General features: G+C 38.8%; 1 protein-coding gene across 9 annotated transcripts in view; it reads right to left on the reverse strand.

Annotated features, from left to right (window-relative positions):
* The window catches only part of AFTPH (aftiphilin), a 68645-nt gene extending 52727 nt beyond the window's left edge, over nucleotides 1–15918 (reverse strand). For 2 of the 9 annotated variants that reach the window (XR_010405661.1, XM_064572427.1), the window contains exon 1: nucleotides 15679–15918. The gene's annotated coding sequence lies outside the window, so the exon portion shown is untranslated. Of the gene's footprint in view, nucleotides 1–708; nucleotides 808–2869; nucleotides 2948–3166; nucleotides 3316–15678 lie in introns of those variants that run through there. The other 7 variants (XR_010405660.1, XM_045884893.3, XM_045884894.3 and 4 more) reach the window with 6 other exon arrangements.
* Between the last annotated feature and the right edge of the window lie 606 nt (nucleotides 15919–16524).

Consider the following 16524-nt stretch of genomic DNA (forward strand, 5'->3'; position numbering starts at 1 on the left):
ATAACCAACAAAAATGCCAAGAGGTGAATGTCTTCTTTTAATATTAATGTACACAGTATTTTTTATTTTATTTTATTTTTTTTAAAGATTTTATTTATTTATTTGACAGGGAGAGACAGCCAGAGAGAGAACACAAGCAGGGTAAGTGGGAGAGAGAGAAGCAGGCTTCCCACCGAGCAGGGAGCCCGACGCAGGGCTCGATCCCAGGACCCTGGGATCATGACCTGAGCGGAAGGCAGACGCTTAACGACTGAGCCACCCGGGCGCCCCTTAATGTACACAGTATTAGAAATGTGGTGAAGAATGAAACAAGCGGTAAAATATCTTTATAACTAAGTTGATCACCCTCAAAAGGCCAGACTGCCAAAAATGACAACCAAATTTTCTGTCTTCCTGATTTTGATGGGGAAGGATGATTCACAAATAAGGATGTCAATAAGGATGATTCACAAAAGTACAAATATCATACATATAAGGTAAATGATGACATAAGCAGCAACTCACATTCACTCTTCAATGAATGTTGCTAAACAGCAATAAGAGTTAATAATTTTACAGAAGGTAGTTTTCAAAAATTCCTAAGAAAGAGCTCTCCTTTTACTGTGTATTTTAACTTTCTATGTAAATCTGTAAGACATTTTATTTGTGTTTGCATGGCTGCACAGAAAAATTAAACAAGATAAATAAAAACATTTAAAATTGCTTTACCTTGAATTCATCATATCAACTGACCATATTTGAGAGATTACTAGCTATTATTCCCCAAAAGGCACTTCAACTTGAAGTTGAATAAATGATACTGGATAACTGTTGATAACAAAGACAACAAAACAGAAGCAGCAGTGAGAGGATGGATGCATTAGCCCTGGGAAACAGTTTTTTCCCTAGTACTCTCTGCTCTTATTACAGTTACAGAATAAATTAGCCACTCTAATTTTCCCTCTAACATCCCTGAAACTTTGCGACGAAAACAGAATCTAAAAGCAGGAACTACTTCAGGTTTCATGTCCTTTCACTAAAATCTTGCTTACATCTACAATATTGTCTACAGATAACCCCTGGACCTTCTGTTCTCTATCTGAATTGCTTGCTCCAGAGGACCCTTTGAATTTCTCCATTACTACTGATGCTTTCTCATCAAGCTTGTAAATGTTCAAGAGTCTTCCAACCTCAGACAAATCAGAGCAAAACAAAACAAACTCCTCCCTTCTGTGTCCTTCTAGCTCACCACCTCCTCACCACTAAGCTTCTTCAAAGGGCCCTATCTATTCGCTATCTCTACTTCCTAACCTCCCACTCACTCCTCAACCCAGCACAATCTGGCTTCTATCCTACCACTCCACTGAAACTGCTCTTGCAAGAGGTACTTTACTTGAGCTCAAAAGACTGGAAATGTTGTGCAGCAATAGGCAGGCCTCTGTTGTTGGCCACTGCATCCTCAGGGCCTGGTGCACAGGAGGAACTGAATACACTATTATTGTTTTTGCTGGGGCATTTACTCCACTGACTACTCGTGAACTGTCTCCTCCTCCACCTCCCACTAGGTTTCTATAACCCTAGCTCTGGTGCTCCACCAATTAAGTTAGGAAACACTGAAGTTCAGTTAAGGTAAGTAAGTGTGATCTGAGAGAGGCTGGTCTGAAATGTAATACATGTAAAAGAAAGCAAATCCAATCATTTGTGCTGCAGCTGTCTGAAAAAAGAATATGTTGAGAGGGGCAGTATTTATATGCAAGCTAGGGGAAAAAAAAACAAAACAGCTAAAGGACAAATTTTTGTTCATGTGTTTTTAACAGACCAGCTAGTATGGCTCTCTGCTTTGATTTGAGGCAGTTTCTCACCAGAAGTGGAGGTGTCAGCTGGTTTCTCCAGAGCGTGATGCGACTCTGGATGGCCCAACTAATTTCCCCTGCTCTTGTTCTCTGCTCCCAGCAACTTTAATACTCCATGTAAAATTTCCCACAGATTTGCAATCAGCCGACATGAATAGCTGACATGTTTTGAAAGAAATTTCTTACTGTAAAGCTTTAGATTTAAATTCTGGTCAAGACTGATGAGTTAAACCTCAAGATCCCATGGTATTCTGAAAAAAATAAAAACCAAAAACACAAAACCTACTTTGTGGACTTTCAAAATGGAAACCCCCCCCTCTAGTCTGTAACTAAAATACGTATATGTTGGCAGGCCTTTGGCAGCTGCCCTTCCTGATAGTGCTAATCTCTATATTATAAATATCTACCATGAGAGCAACTCACCTTTTAGAGAAAAAACCACCTAGTAAAAGTTCTAAAACTGCAACCAAATGCAGTTAGAATTCAATTATCTGAGCTAATGAGAAAGGATGCAGTGTCCTACATAATCTATAACTCACAAATTTGGCTTTAAAATATGACCTATGTAACAGCAGATTTACCTCACAAATTGTCTTTGCTAAGTGATACTTGTTACTTTAATTTGTTCCCTGACCACCCATCAACTGAGAAAAAGATAACCTAGAAACCTGTGAGAAGGAAACCAGATGATGAACCACACTTAAAAACAGTCATAAATCATCCACAAATACTAACATATAATGACCTTCTTGGGATGAGTTATTATAAAACAAAAGCTTTGTATATGTGAAAAACCAAATACAAACACATTACAAAACAGTGCTCAAGAGTGTACGTGTGTGTGGTATACACAGGTAATGCCACAAGCAGGTCCCTGTACCGATGACCTTCATGGAAACAACGGAAGGAATTCCCATAGCAAACAAATTCTAGGTGGTTGACCTTTTAATGGTGGTGTTCCTTGGTTTAAAGTTTTACTTTCTCCTGAGAGGTCGAAAGGCTAAAGGGTAAAAAGAATTTCACCAAAGAGTACTTACCCTTACTCTCTGGGTACTCTTGATAGTTTCATTTTTTCTTAAAAGCTGGTCAGGATCCCCTAAATTGATTTTACAAACCTAAATTTATAAACCAGAAATAGGTCATAACCCAAAGTTTAAAAAAAAAGACAAAAAGGACACTGAAGAATTTAAAGAAAATGACCAAAATTAACAGTCAATTTCCCCTAAATACTATTAGTACCACTGAGGTTAGGGAAATGCAGGTCCTTCTATATAGATGTTATGAATAATGTCAAGTAATCAATAAAAAAATTTGAAAGTTGTCCATATATTTACCTTTAAACTATGTAAGCGGCACGATTTAAGGTGATTTAAAACTTCTGCAGTATTTCTATTCTGGGTATTTTCTAAGACATCAATTCTCCTATGATCTGTTTTATAGGAATAACTCATTTTACAGTCTTGTAGCCATTGCTTAAAGTCTGCTACAACAAGAAAAAAATTCAAAATTATCTCTGCAAAATCTTAGCACAGAATTTGTGTTAATAATGTATGTCTACCATAACAAGAACTGTTTGCACGCATCAATTTTGTTCAAGGTTTAATCCCCCTCACAATAATACTATCATTCTCTTTCCTTCTGATCCACTTCCTCTAAATCCAATTATTGCTTCCAGCATATAAGAGGAGGGAACAGAGCTTCTTTCAAAACAAAGAACTCCTCCTTGATCTGGTGCTTACAAGGACAAAATGCATTCTTAAATTACATTATTTGAATGAACCAAGTAATTTGATAAAATGAAAGTATTCCTTTTCTCGTCACAGAATTTTACATATAGTAATAAAAAATACTATTTATTTTTCAAATTCATACTACCCCCAATCTAGGAAGCAAGTCACTTTAAGAATAAAATTAAAGATACTATTGGTGGGAGTAAATGTTGGTTCATACTCCAGGCAATTCTGCAATATACCAAAAAATTTAATGCATATTTTTTGGACTAAACAATTTCATCCACAAGAATGTAGCCTAAAGAAGCATTCATACAAGTACACAAAGATCATTCCACATAAATGTTAATTCCTACAGTTTGTTTAAAAAGCAACTGAAAATAACTTAAAATATTTATCAATAAGGAATAGGGTAAATAAAAAATATAGCCATTAAAAAAAAGATAAATCAGGTACTAATAGATACTAAAAGATAATCAGGTACTAAAAAGATAGATCAGATACTAATCAGGAAATGTGTCTAAAACACATTTTTAAGTGAAAAAAGCATTTCTGAAAGGCATTCTCTCTTGATTCTCTTACTTACCATAGCCTTTCTCCTCCTTCAACGGATCTGCTTCTTCTGCTTGCCTCTTAAATTTCAGTGTTTCCCAGGCCTTGGCCTCCCCATATTCTTATCCTGGAGAGAGCTCATCCACCTTTTGTTTTTATATGTTCATAATGCCAAAACCCCTATCTATCTACAGGCTGCCCAACCTCCAGATCTGTCTACCCAAATGCCTTTCTGAATATCTCTACTTGGATGTCCCAAAGAGATCTCATATTCTCCAATTCCAAAACTCTACTCAAAGAACAGAAACCACTTCTTCCTATACAACATTCTGAATTCTAAGTCCAGAAATCTGAGTGTTAGCCCTGACCGTTCCCCCTTCGCCACCCCCATACCACAAATTAAATCAACCACAAATTAAATTTTCTATATTGCTTACTATATTTGTTTTAACATCCCACAACCAATAGCTTATTTCAGGGCCTCATTATTTTTGGCCAGGATTACTACAGTCTACTTGAAACTCCTATTTTATCCAACATGGCTAAGACACTCTCTCTTTGCTCCAGCCAAACAAAAGTACCCCCTGGTTCCTCCACCCACTGTTACCTCTAGGTTGTCACATGTCATTTCTTCTACTATCCTTACCTGTTTGGAGAACCCATTTACTATACCTTCAAACCCTATTCAGTCATGAAGTTTTCTGTGAAGTGAGATCACCAATACTTATCAAGTTATTATGTCATAGGTACTATGCTAGGTGCTATTCATACACTATCCAATTTAATCTTTTTTTTTTTTTTAAGATTTTATTTATTTATTCGAAAGAGAGAGAGACAGCGAGAGCAGGAACACAAGCAGGGGGAGTGGGAGAGGGAGAAGCAGGCTCCCCGTCGAACAGAGAGCCCGATGCGGGGCTCGATCCCAGGACCCTGGGATTATGACCTGAGCCAAAGGCAGCCGCTTAACCGACTGAGCCACCCAGGTGCCCCCCAATTTAATCTTAACCACTCATTTTTATGGAGGAAAAACCAGGCTTAGAGAGGTCAAATAATCTGCTCACGGTCTCATACAGACTAAGTATGGAAAGTAGGGCTCTAACATTACAGCCAGTGTTTTCATTATGTTAGGTTGCCTTTCTGAATTAATTAATCCTTCTTTCTATCTACCTCTTTTATTACATTTGACAAAATAAATCAAATTTGTTTCCATGTTTTTCTCCTCTAGTAGCCTATAAACCAATGTTACTCAATCTTAGCTTCGTATTAAGTTTTCCTTTTTTTTTTAAATAAATAGTTTTCTTTTTTTTTCCCCTAAAGATTTTTATTTATTTAACAGAGAGAGAGAGAGCACAAGTAGGCAGAGCGGCAGACAGAGGGAGAGGGAGAAACAGGCTCTCCGCGGAGCAGGGAGCCCGATGCGGGGCTTGATCCCAGGACCCTGGGATCATGACCTGGGCCAAAGGTAGCCGCTTAACGACTGAACCACCCAGGCGCCCCTAAAGTTTTCCTTTTTTAATAGAACAGGTGGACCTAAAGATCGGTATTTTTTTAAAAATTTCAAAGATGATGCTGATTGTCAGCAAAGCTTGAGAGCCACTGAGTTAAGTTTCCAGAGGATAAGAATATCACCAGACTTTATAACTTTGGGGATGACATAAATGTCTGTAAACTTCACTGCTGAACTCACTGATACAGGTAAATCAATTAAATTGTAATTTTTCTTATAAAAAGTTTTCCCCTACTTACAATGATTTAATCGTACAAACATTTCTTTTTTTTTTTTTTTTTTTTAAAGATTTTATTTATTTATTTGACAGAGAGAATGAGAGAGAGAGAGCACATGAGAGGGGGGAGGGTCAGAGGGAGAAGCAGACTCCCCGCCGAGCAGAGAGCCCGATGCGGGACTCGATCCAGGGACTCCAGGATCATGACCTGAGCCGAAGGCAGTCGCTTAACCAACTGAGCCACCCAGGCGCCCCAATCGTACAAACATTTCTTAAAGTTCTGTCATACACATTTATCTGAGAATATCATAAAGAAATTTCACACTCAGGATTTAAAAAGAGTTTACAACATAAAATTTTTGATATTTTTCTTAAATGAAACTTGGAAGATTTCCTTAAAGGATCAAATTTAAACTACTGCAATAATCCTTGAAACAGATGCAATTATGTATATAATTTAAATGTTATAGAATCCTTGGAAAAAATAAAATCATGTTTAAAAAATTAATCAGTTTCACTTGCAGTTGAATATTAAGAAACGAATGTGAACAGCAACAACAAACTTTTTTCTACTTCCAGAAACCAAGGTCCCTGGTAATCTGATTAAAATCTGTACTTTTTATTTAGGTGCGAAACTTGCACTGTGTGTCAGGTAAACTTCTGAAACCTAATGAGATGGAAAGCTGTCATCTGCTGGCTCATTATGATATAGAGGAATGCGTCTGAAATATGAAAGGAGTAAGAAGAAATGACAACTTAACTATAGGTAAAAAGTCATGAATATTCTCTCTTTTTTTTAAGTAATGAATAGTCAAACATTCCAGTTTGGGCTTCAGGAAAGAGAAAATTTGAATGAGATTCCTGAAACTCTTGGTGTTTTTTGTTTTTTTAAGGAACAAAGATGCTATTAAAAATATCCAGTGCAAAAAGAGTTAATTTATCTCTTAATGTAGGTCCATGACTTTTTAAAAATAGCTACTACAAGCAAAAGTCTTAAGAAATCAATGCCTCAGATTTTTGAGTGTCACTGTAGCAAAAGTGTTTTACCTGAAAATAGTCCAGGTCAACATTTCTGCATCCAAATAACAAGATGAGAGATGATTAACCATAGCAAAACAGAAAATACTACAAAACATAAGCAATGACTAAGAAGAAAATACCCCCCAAACACCCACCTTGGAGGGCGGGTGAGGCAGAAATATTATTCATTTTATCTCTTTAAATAACTGTGGTCTCATTAAGATATATGCAAATATTAAAGATCCTACTCCTAGAAGTCTTGCTTTGAAAAGTATCATTTAAAAGAATAAGGTGTGAATTAAGAATGATATCCTCTATTACCTAAACATGGAATTGTTATTTAACATAAAAATTCAATGTTAGCAATGTAGAATTTTTACATTTGTTGTTAAAACTTGTTAGGTATTTTATTTATTTTTTTTGCTGCTCATGTAAAATGGGGTCTCCACTTCCATCCTATTTTCTTTTTTTTTTTAAAGATTTTATTTTTTTTATTTGAGAGAGTTAGCAAGAGCAGGAACACAAGCAGGGGGAGTGGGAGAGGGAAAAGCAGGCTTCCCGCTGAACAGGGAGTCCGATGCGGGGCTCGATCCCAGGACCCTGGGATCATGACCTGAGCTGAAGGCAGACGCTTAACAACTGAGCCACCCAGGCGCCCCTCCATCCTATTTTCTAACTGCTAAGTACTATTTATAAAATTGAAAGCTCCTGTTACTTGTAAAGTTTACCATCACATCATAAGCAAACTGGAGTAGTTTGACCATTTCCTTTCCAATTCTTATGTCTTTTTCTTTATTGATTGTGCTGGCTAATGCCTCCAATACCAAATCTAATAGTAGTGGTGATAGTAGGCATTAGTATCCCCCCTAAATTAAGATACTGATTTTTTATCTGAGGCATACATACATTTTATCATATTATAGAACTATCCAATAATTCTTATTTTAAATTGCTTTGTAAAAAAAATTAAAAATGAGTTTCAAAATTTATGGAGCGAGTTACAGTATTTAAGGAGAGAATTACATAATTTTTCCTTAAATCTGTTAAATCAACAAAAAACCCAATACTTATTCATAATTGTTTTCAATGTGTTCGTGAGGGAAGAAGCCCAGTTTGTTTTCTGCTGCTGGAAAAAGGTATGTTTCCAAGTAACCAAATAAGCATTGTGTTAGATTACTTGCCTGACTACACATGTCAAACAGAAATATTTAACTTAATTGATCCAATTTACTCCTTACTTTCACTTTTACAAATAAGTCTCAAAACAAACTTAAATTTTCTTGTTAAGTATGAAACATATTCAAATTAGTATAAGTTCTAACAGGTTTCATCCAGGCTCTTTTCTTATTCAACTTCCCCCCAAACAATCTCATCCACCTAAGGCTTTAATGACCACATTCTAGGACTGCCAGATTTATCCCTACAGCCCAGCTCTCGTAAACCTGAGCTCCAGACCTGCCAGGCCAACACTCTACTAGTTCTCTCCACTTGAATTCCTCAACTCAAACCTAGCTTAACAGGAAGAGAACTCAAGCTTTTCTTCCTCAGATCTGGTCCTCTTCCAGGGCTCTCTAACTCAGGGAATGGCCCCTCTACTCACCTAGTTACTAAGTCAGAAACATGAGGGCCACCTTTGAGGAAGCTCCTCACCTTCCCCTGTCTTCTAAATAACCATTTTCATCTCATAAATCCCTCAATTCTAGAATATCTGTACCTCCTTTCACCTCCTGTGACTTGTTCTGGTCTAAGTTGCCATTATCATTTAAACAGCCCCTTCTTGACTGGTTTCAATCATGCCCAACCCAAGTAATCTTTTAAAAAGTCAATCTGATCACACTGATTCCCTGATTGTGATAAAGATTTTTAAAAAATCTTTAATAAAATTTATATAAGCCATTCCCATCTCTCCAGTCACCTTCTCTTCCCTTCCCCTATTGTTTCCAATGCTCTAAACTAGGCCCTCTTTGATTTATTGAAAGGCAAACATTCTTTTGTGCCACAGGGCCTTTGCACCTATAGCCTATTGCCTAAAACATTCCCACACATCCTTCAATTCTTAGATGAGGGATCAATTTCTCAGGTAAATTTCCTAACACCCTCCCCCAAGTCCTATATTTCATTCAGAGCATAAGAACTGCAGTAAGTTACAGTCTGTAATTAAACACTTATAATTTGAAAAATGACTGTGCATACTGTGCATCTTATGAAAAACATACTGACAAACTGAAATATAAGAAGTGATTTTTAAAAACTTATTTACTGCTTTCCAGAGTAGTGAAGTTAATCTTATATTTCTTTTCCATAGATAAAATTAAGTCAGTGTCATGCTCCAGAGCAGCACTGCCCAACTGAAATACAACTCGAGCCACATATACAATTTTAACTCTTCCAACGGTCAATTAAAAAAGCAGATGAAATTATATGCTTAACCCAAAGCATTTAAATTATTTTAATATACGATCAACCTAAAATATATATCTTAACATTAGTTTTGAAATCTGGTGTGTTTTTTACACTTAGAGCACATCTACTTTGGACTGGCTTTATTAAAAGTGTGACACGTGGCCAGTGGTTATTGTGCTGCACAACATAGTTCCAGAAGATAATGTCTTTTTTTTCTTTTAAATATTTTATTTATTTATTTAACAGAGAGAGACACAGTGAGAGCAGGAACACAAGCAGGGGGAGTGGGGGAGGGAGAAGCAGGCTTCCCGCTGAGCAGGGAGACCGATGCGGGCTGGATCCCAGGACCCTGGGACCATGACCTGAGCCGAAGGCAGACACTTAACGACTGAGCCACCCAGGCACCCCTAATGTTGTCTTTCTTGTACTTAAATAGCTTGTTAACATAATCAGAGTTATTTTAAAAAGAACATGGCAGGGGTGCCTGGGTGGCTCAGCTGGTTAAGCATCTGTCTTCGGCTCAGGTCATGGTCCCAGGGTCCTGGGATCGAGCCCCGCATCGGGCTCCCTGCTCAGCGGGAAGCCTGCTTCTCCCTCTCCCACTCCCCCTGCTGTGTTCCCTCTCTCGCTGTGTCTCTGTCAAATAAATAAATAAACCTTAAAAAAAGAAAAAAAAAAGAACATGTCATTAAGCCATTTTAAATTCATATCAAATAAGGACACATCTCCCTTTAAAACCCTCAAAAATGTTTAAATTACGCAAATATTCCATACTGCTGAAAAGCCTAAATCCAAAATAAAAATTCAGGTAAACAGTTTAAAAACTGCATTTTTACTGATCACCTGAGGAGATTAAAGGAAGATGGGTACTCTCAAACACTGTTTGTAGATAAGTGTTTTTATTATAACCTCTTGGAAAGCAACTGGTTTTCCCTTTGATTTAGTAACTCCACTTCTAAGACTCAGTCCTATGGAAATAACCAAAAACAAAGTCAAAGATCACAAACTTTTTCACCAAGATATAATACGATTCATACATATATGTGTATGTGACACTCATATACCCACGGCGGGGCGGGGCGGGGGGGAGGCGGGAAAACTGAATGCAATCCAAAACATTTGGTTATCTCTTTGTAGTGTGATGACTAATATTCCTTTTAACACATATTATTCCTTTTAACATATATTTACTGAGTGTTACTCTGTGCCAGGCATTAAAACAGATGAGTCCCTGCCATCAAGGGGCATACCAGTTTTCTTTACGCTTTTCCACATCTTCCAACTATTCTATAATAAACATATTATCCTTTCGTAATTTTAATAACCAGAAAAAATATAATATGGATTTGATTTGGACAAATCAACTGAAAAGAGATATCCACCTGGGGAAGAATTTGAATATAGCTTTGAATATTAGTTTAGATGAAAATTTTCTGAAATGGCAAGGGAAGTTTAGTTGACTAACACAAAACAAAACAGTCTGTATGATAAGACTTCAGTTTGTTAAAAGGGCATACACACACACACATATATAATGTGGGGAAAGTTATACATTAAACTGTTAACGGGATATTTCTGAATAGCAGGAATGTGATTTTCTTTTCTTTTTTTTTTTTTTTTGCTTGCCAATTTTCTACAATGCCCCTGTAATAAAAGACTATTTTCAAAAATTAATATATATATATACAGCCACTATTTCTGAGCATCTACTACATACAAAACTGTGCTAGGTTCTATAAGAGGTAGAAATGAGTAAAAGGAGTCACAATCTTAAAGAAAACTACAACTAATTAGGGGGAACAACAGAAGAGAAAAATAAAATTAACACAAGCCAGAATATAAACATCAAATGAAGTAAAATGTAGTTACAAGGATTCGAAGAAAAAGATCTTACTTGATTGCAAAGAGAAGAATGGTGAAAATGAGAAAAAGCTTAGTAGAGATAGAATCTGAAATGAAAAGGGTTTTAACTGACAGAGGTAACAGCAGGCACTAAAAATAAAGTATGGGGCAAGTGTCAAAGAACAGTAAGTCACATAATAGGAGTTTGGCTAGAATGTAGGATATTTGAAGGAAGTAAGCAGTATGCTGGAAAAGTGGGCTGTGAGGGCCTTGAATTTTCATAAGGGAGTACCTCTAAGTTTTTCGAATTTAGCAATGGGGAAATTACTAGAGGTTCCAATTCAAGAAACTGTCCATATCACTGTAACCACCTCCTAATGGAATCTTCCTGCTTCCACTCCTGCATTCTATAGCCTATTTTTTGTACAGCAGCCAGCCAGATCCTTTTTTTCCCCCTAGCCAGAACCTTTTAAAACAGATTATGTCACATCTCTACTCAAAAATCCTACAATGGCTTCCCATTTCACACAGTAAAAAGCCAAAGTCATTAGAATTTCTACAAAGCCCTGCAATACTGCCCTCTTACCCTCTAACTCTGGGATCACATATACTACTTTTCCCCTTGCAATTCTTTGACTATTCCAGGCATACTTCCGCTTCTATCACTCTTCCCTTGTATTTTCCTCACCAACTTCAGGTCTTCAGCTTTCTCTGAGCCCATCCTATATAAAAAAGCAAGCCCCAACAAAAACAACCTCCTACTCCTATCTCTAAGACAAAAAGTCTGAACTCCTGTATCCTTCCAAATGGACTGTTTTTCTTTGTGATACTTAACATCATCTGCCACCTCTATATTTTATTTTTTTAATCCCCACACACATATATATACACACACAAATGCAAGAAAATGAAGCTCAATAAGGGCAATTTTTTTTTCTTATTTGTTCATTTCAGTACAGCATCTAGAACAGGGCCTCACATACTGCAGCAAGAATGAAAGAGAATACCATAGTGTTAGTTGAAATGGCTTATGGCATTTTTTAAAGTATTTACATCAATAGAGCCTACAGTAAATTTATTCTAATTTACTACTTTATTTTCCTCTGGGAACTATTCACCAAAACAGTGCTTATAAATTAAGCTTTGAGCATACAGACAACCTTTAATTTACTAGCAATTTATCTCTGCAAGGTTTACTTAAGATTGAAGAAGAAAGGAGAGAGTATTAATCCTATCTTCCTTCTTTTTTTCATTTCTCCCAAACTAATGAGCAATGATTCCCCACCTCTCTGCTTCCTCCCCAGTGTATAGTTTCTGACTTTTTCCTTTTCCCAGGGAATAGGTCTAATCCAGACCTACGAGCCCCAACCGCAGGGTAAGGCCAGAAATAGAAACTAGAGTTTGAGTGTGATACAGGGCTGCTGAGATGGCTGGCAGGAGTAAGAGGAGAGCCCAGGCAAGGGAGGTTACTGCAGAGGAACCTCGGAAGGGGAACAATTCTTTAAATATTTTCAAGTTAGAACCTCCTTATATTTTAAAGGAAAGTCAATACAAAATGACACTTAACTACTTCCCTGTCCTCTTTTTAAATATACAATGCTAAAAGACAAAGTGACACTTTATTTTAAAATGAAAAACCTGACCTTTTATTTTATTATGATTTCAAGCACACAAGTTTAGGAAAAAAATATAATGAATGATCAAGTACCCACCACTTAGCTGTGTTAAATCTTAACCTTTTACGAAATTGCTTCAGATTTATATTAAAAACAGTAAAGCTATGGTTGAAAAACACAGGCCCTTCCTAGATCCTTTATCCCTCTTCAGTTTTTCAGAGGTAACTTTTATTCTCATTTGGTATTTATCATTCCAATGAATGTTTTTATACTTTTGCTACATATTCCATGATTCCCAGAAAATATATTGTATAGTTTTGCATGTTTTAAAAACTATATTAAAATTACATAAATATAGGCAAAACTATCATATTATATCCTGGCTCTGTTACCAGCTGTTTGACCTTAGGCAAGTTGCTTAACATCTGTGCCTCAGTTTCTTTCCTGAAAAATGGGGATACCACTATGAGTTTATAGGGTTGTTATGAGGATTAAATGAGTTAATATACTCTAAATAAATCACTTAGATAAGTATCTCACTCATCAGTGTTAGTAATTATCATAAAGTTGCAAAAGGACGTGTGATTGTATTATATATACACACTCTGAGAAAAGACTAATTATTGAATTGATAGATATATATAACCCATATAATGCCAGACATTTTTCAAATTGTGTAAAAAGTATAAATACTTACGAAGTTCAGGCTGGAAAGATTCACTAGCCTAAATAAAGAGGAACTGAAACTGCTAAGAAAGGAACTGAAACTGCTAAGAGAGAATAAAGTCCTTATTTTTTAACTTATGAATTGTAGGTAACATTAAATTACAATATAAACATTTGATTTAAATAATTTATGACAGTTTAAAAATACCTAAATACGTAATGGCCTCCTTTATGAGTTTTGGTGGGTAGGGTTATGAGAGAAGGGGTAATTCCTCAATGGGAAGCTATGCAAAGACTTTTTATTTTTATTTCCTTTTTTTTTTTTTTTTAAGATTTTGTTTATTTGAGAGAGAGAGAGACAGCGAGAGAGGGAACACAAGCAGGGGGAGTGGGAGAGGGAGAAGCAGGCTTCCCACTGAGCAGGGAGCCTGATGTGGGGCTTGATCCCAGGACCCTGGGATCATGACCTGAGCAGAAGGCAGACGCTTAACGACTGAGCCACCCAGGCGCCCCTCAAAGACTTTTTAGACTGTTAATTTAGCTCTCACAGAAAAATAAAACATTTGGTACTCAAATTTCACTTGTTTTCTGAACTCTTAACTAACTGCAAGTAAAACAAATTAAAATTTTAAATGATGTTTCATAATAGGATTCATCTAGATTACAAAATTTTCATAAAGACAACTGGATTCTGCAAAATTTATCCATGCAATTATGGACTCAGTATCTAATTATGGAAACCTTTGATATAGGATTATTTTTTAATAGTCTCTAGGTTAAAAATCCGAAAACAAAAACAAATGCCCTACATATTATGTGAATTCTAGTGTATTTCTTACAAGAGCTTTTTAAAGGTTTTAAAAATAAATCTATACTTTGAAGATCAATTAATGTATCTGATTGATACATAAAGGAATTCGATCTAATAAGCATTTACTATGTCATTTACTGGGCTAAATATTTTATACAAGATCTTTAAATCCATGTACTGTATCTTCATGGACAAAATTTACAAGGCTACCATAGGTACTCTGTATAGACACATATACTTCTGCAAACAGTTAAAAATGACTACTACAAAAGCCAACATTTAAGCAGGCAAAGCATATAAAATGTAGATAAACTGTGCAAATTATATCCATGGAACAGTGCTGAAACATTTGTTTCCCCTAGAGTTTGGCATATATTTCAATGTCTAAAAGGTTAACAGTAACAATTAAATGTAACATCAAAGATCTGTCTCCCCCTCCCACCCTCAAAATAAAAACCAAAAAAACCCAAACAACCCAATTCGGAGTATGAGAAAATACTCCGTGAAAGCCAGTGAAGAGGGAAGATTAAAGTTCAAAAGTAAAGTTTTACTTTTCTTCTCCTAAAGTGAGAACTCTGAAACGGAACCACTGCTTTTAATTTGCCCCCTTCCCATGCCCCCACTAAAACATTTACAAATATGAGTTAGTCCTTTCCTCGGCCCCCAAGATAAGATTCAGTGGGAAACCAAGCTAAAACTTGCTAAACCACTAAGAGAAAAACCCAGCCACTCTCAGTACTTTCCTAATGGAGAAAAGACCCTACCACTGTTCACCCTATACTCTTGTCCTCTGCCTAAGCAAGACACTGCACCTGCCAAACTGGGAGCGTAAAGAATAATAGTCCAACTTTGCGAACACAATCTGGGGAGGAGACAGATTTCTTTAGGAGTGCAAGAAAGGAACAGAAAAGATCCTTTCAGGAGCGGATGCATGAGCTTTGGGGCTCTCCTCTGCCTGTTGGAGGACTCAAAATCCGCTTGCTTCAGAGACCCTTGGAAGCAGCCGCACTCCGGTCGCAGCCGGCCTCGGGCCTGAGAGAAGCAGGCAGTGTTTACACCTGTCACGAGGAAGGGGGAGGGAAAAAGAGGAAGCCCGAGCAAAGCCCCAAACTTCACAGCCCCCGGGAGGGAGCGGCCGGCCGGAGCTGTGGGCAGGTGGAAGCGGAGGGGCAGGGCAAGTCGGCGGCGGCCGGGGATGTGGGAACCGCTCACACTTCCCCGGCCGGTGCCCGGGATGGCGGGGAGGGATCTGTGCGGTTTGGACGCTGCCGTCGGCGTCCCCGCACCCGCCGCGGAAGAGAGCAGAGCCCAAGTCCGGAGCCCGCAGGCCCGCAGAGCCGGCACCGTCCCTGTCCCCGCAGTCCCAGGCTCCGCGGCAGGCAGGTGCTCCCGGCCCGGGCAAGGATCCGGCCAGTGGGCCGGGCCGGGTCCCAGCACCCTGTTTCCCCGGCGCGGCCGGGGAAGCGGAGCGGTGGCGCTTACCTGGCTCGTTCGGGGCGGCCGCGATGGGCATGGCTCAGGGGCCCGGGGAGTAACTGGCTCCCCGGGGAAGGACCGGCTAGTCCGACGCGGAGCTGGTGAGAGCGGAAGGCAGGCTGCTCACAGCCCTGTCAGCAAAGCAGCGCCATGGGCGCCCACCCGGAGTTTCAGCGCTGTCGCGGGACCCCCATCCCATCACCCTCCGCCCTCTTCCGCCGCCGCCGCCGCCGCCTCCTCCACCTCCTCCTCCGCCGAGACCCCCCGCCCACTCCACACACTCTCCCATCATGCAGCGGGGGAACCGCTGCCGCCGACACGTCACTTCCGGGCGCAGGTGGCTAGGTCGGGGCCGGGCGCTGGTGGGTACGGCGGGGGGGGGGTGGGGGAGGACACTCCAGGGGAATTAGTGTCACAGAACGCTTACCCCTGCGCAGGCGCGGTCGTGCAGAGTGCCGGCCGCCATTTTGGGTGTGGGCAAGCTGCCCTTTTTCTTTACTTCCTTGTGAGTCATCAAGCTGTTGCGGGGAAAGACGTCTTTCCGCATTCCGCCTGCCGCTGAAGCTGCGCTCCAGGCGAGGGACAGGTGCTTTTCAGCCGGTTAACGATATCGTTCAGTCAAGACCGAGTTAAGTCTCTTGCTCTCCAAATAAAATTGCCAAGATTTTGAAATACAGAACCATATCTACCCACCAAAAACCTACCGGAGAGCCCTTATCGGCTTGCCCCTTTCGCCCCGAAAAACGACTTTTCATTCAGTCCAAGTCCCTTCCTCTTTTTAATTTAAACTGACAGAAGAGGAAGCTGGTGGTTGATACATAACAAAGAGATTGTTATAAATCAGTCTTAAGA

Source organism: Mirounga angustirostris, unplaced genomic scaffold (genome assembly GCF_029215605.1).
Source record: "Mirounga angustirostris isolate CCGP_5_RB_7025 unplaced genomic scaffold, mMirAng1.0.hap1 SCAF_10, whole genome shotgun sequence".
Classification (NCBI taxonomy): Eukaryota; Metazoa; Chordata; class Mammalia; order Carnivora; family Phocidae; genus Mirounga; species Mirounga angustirostris.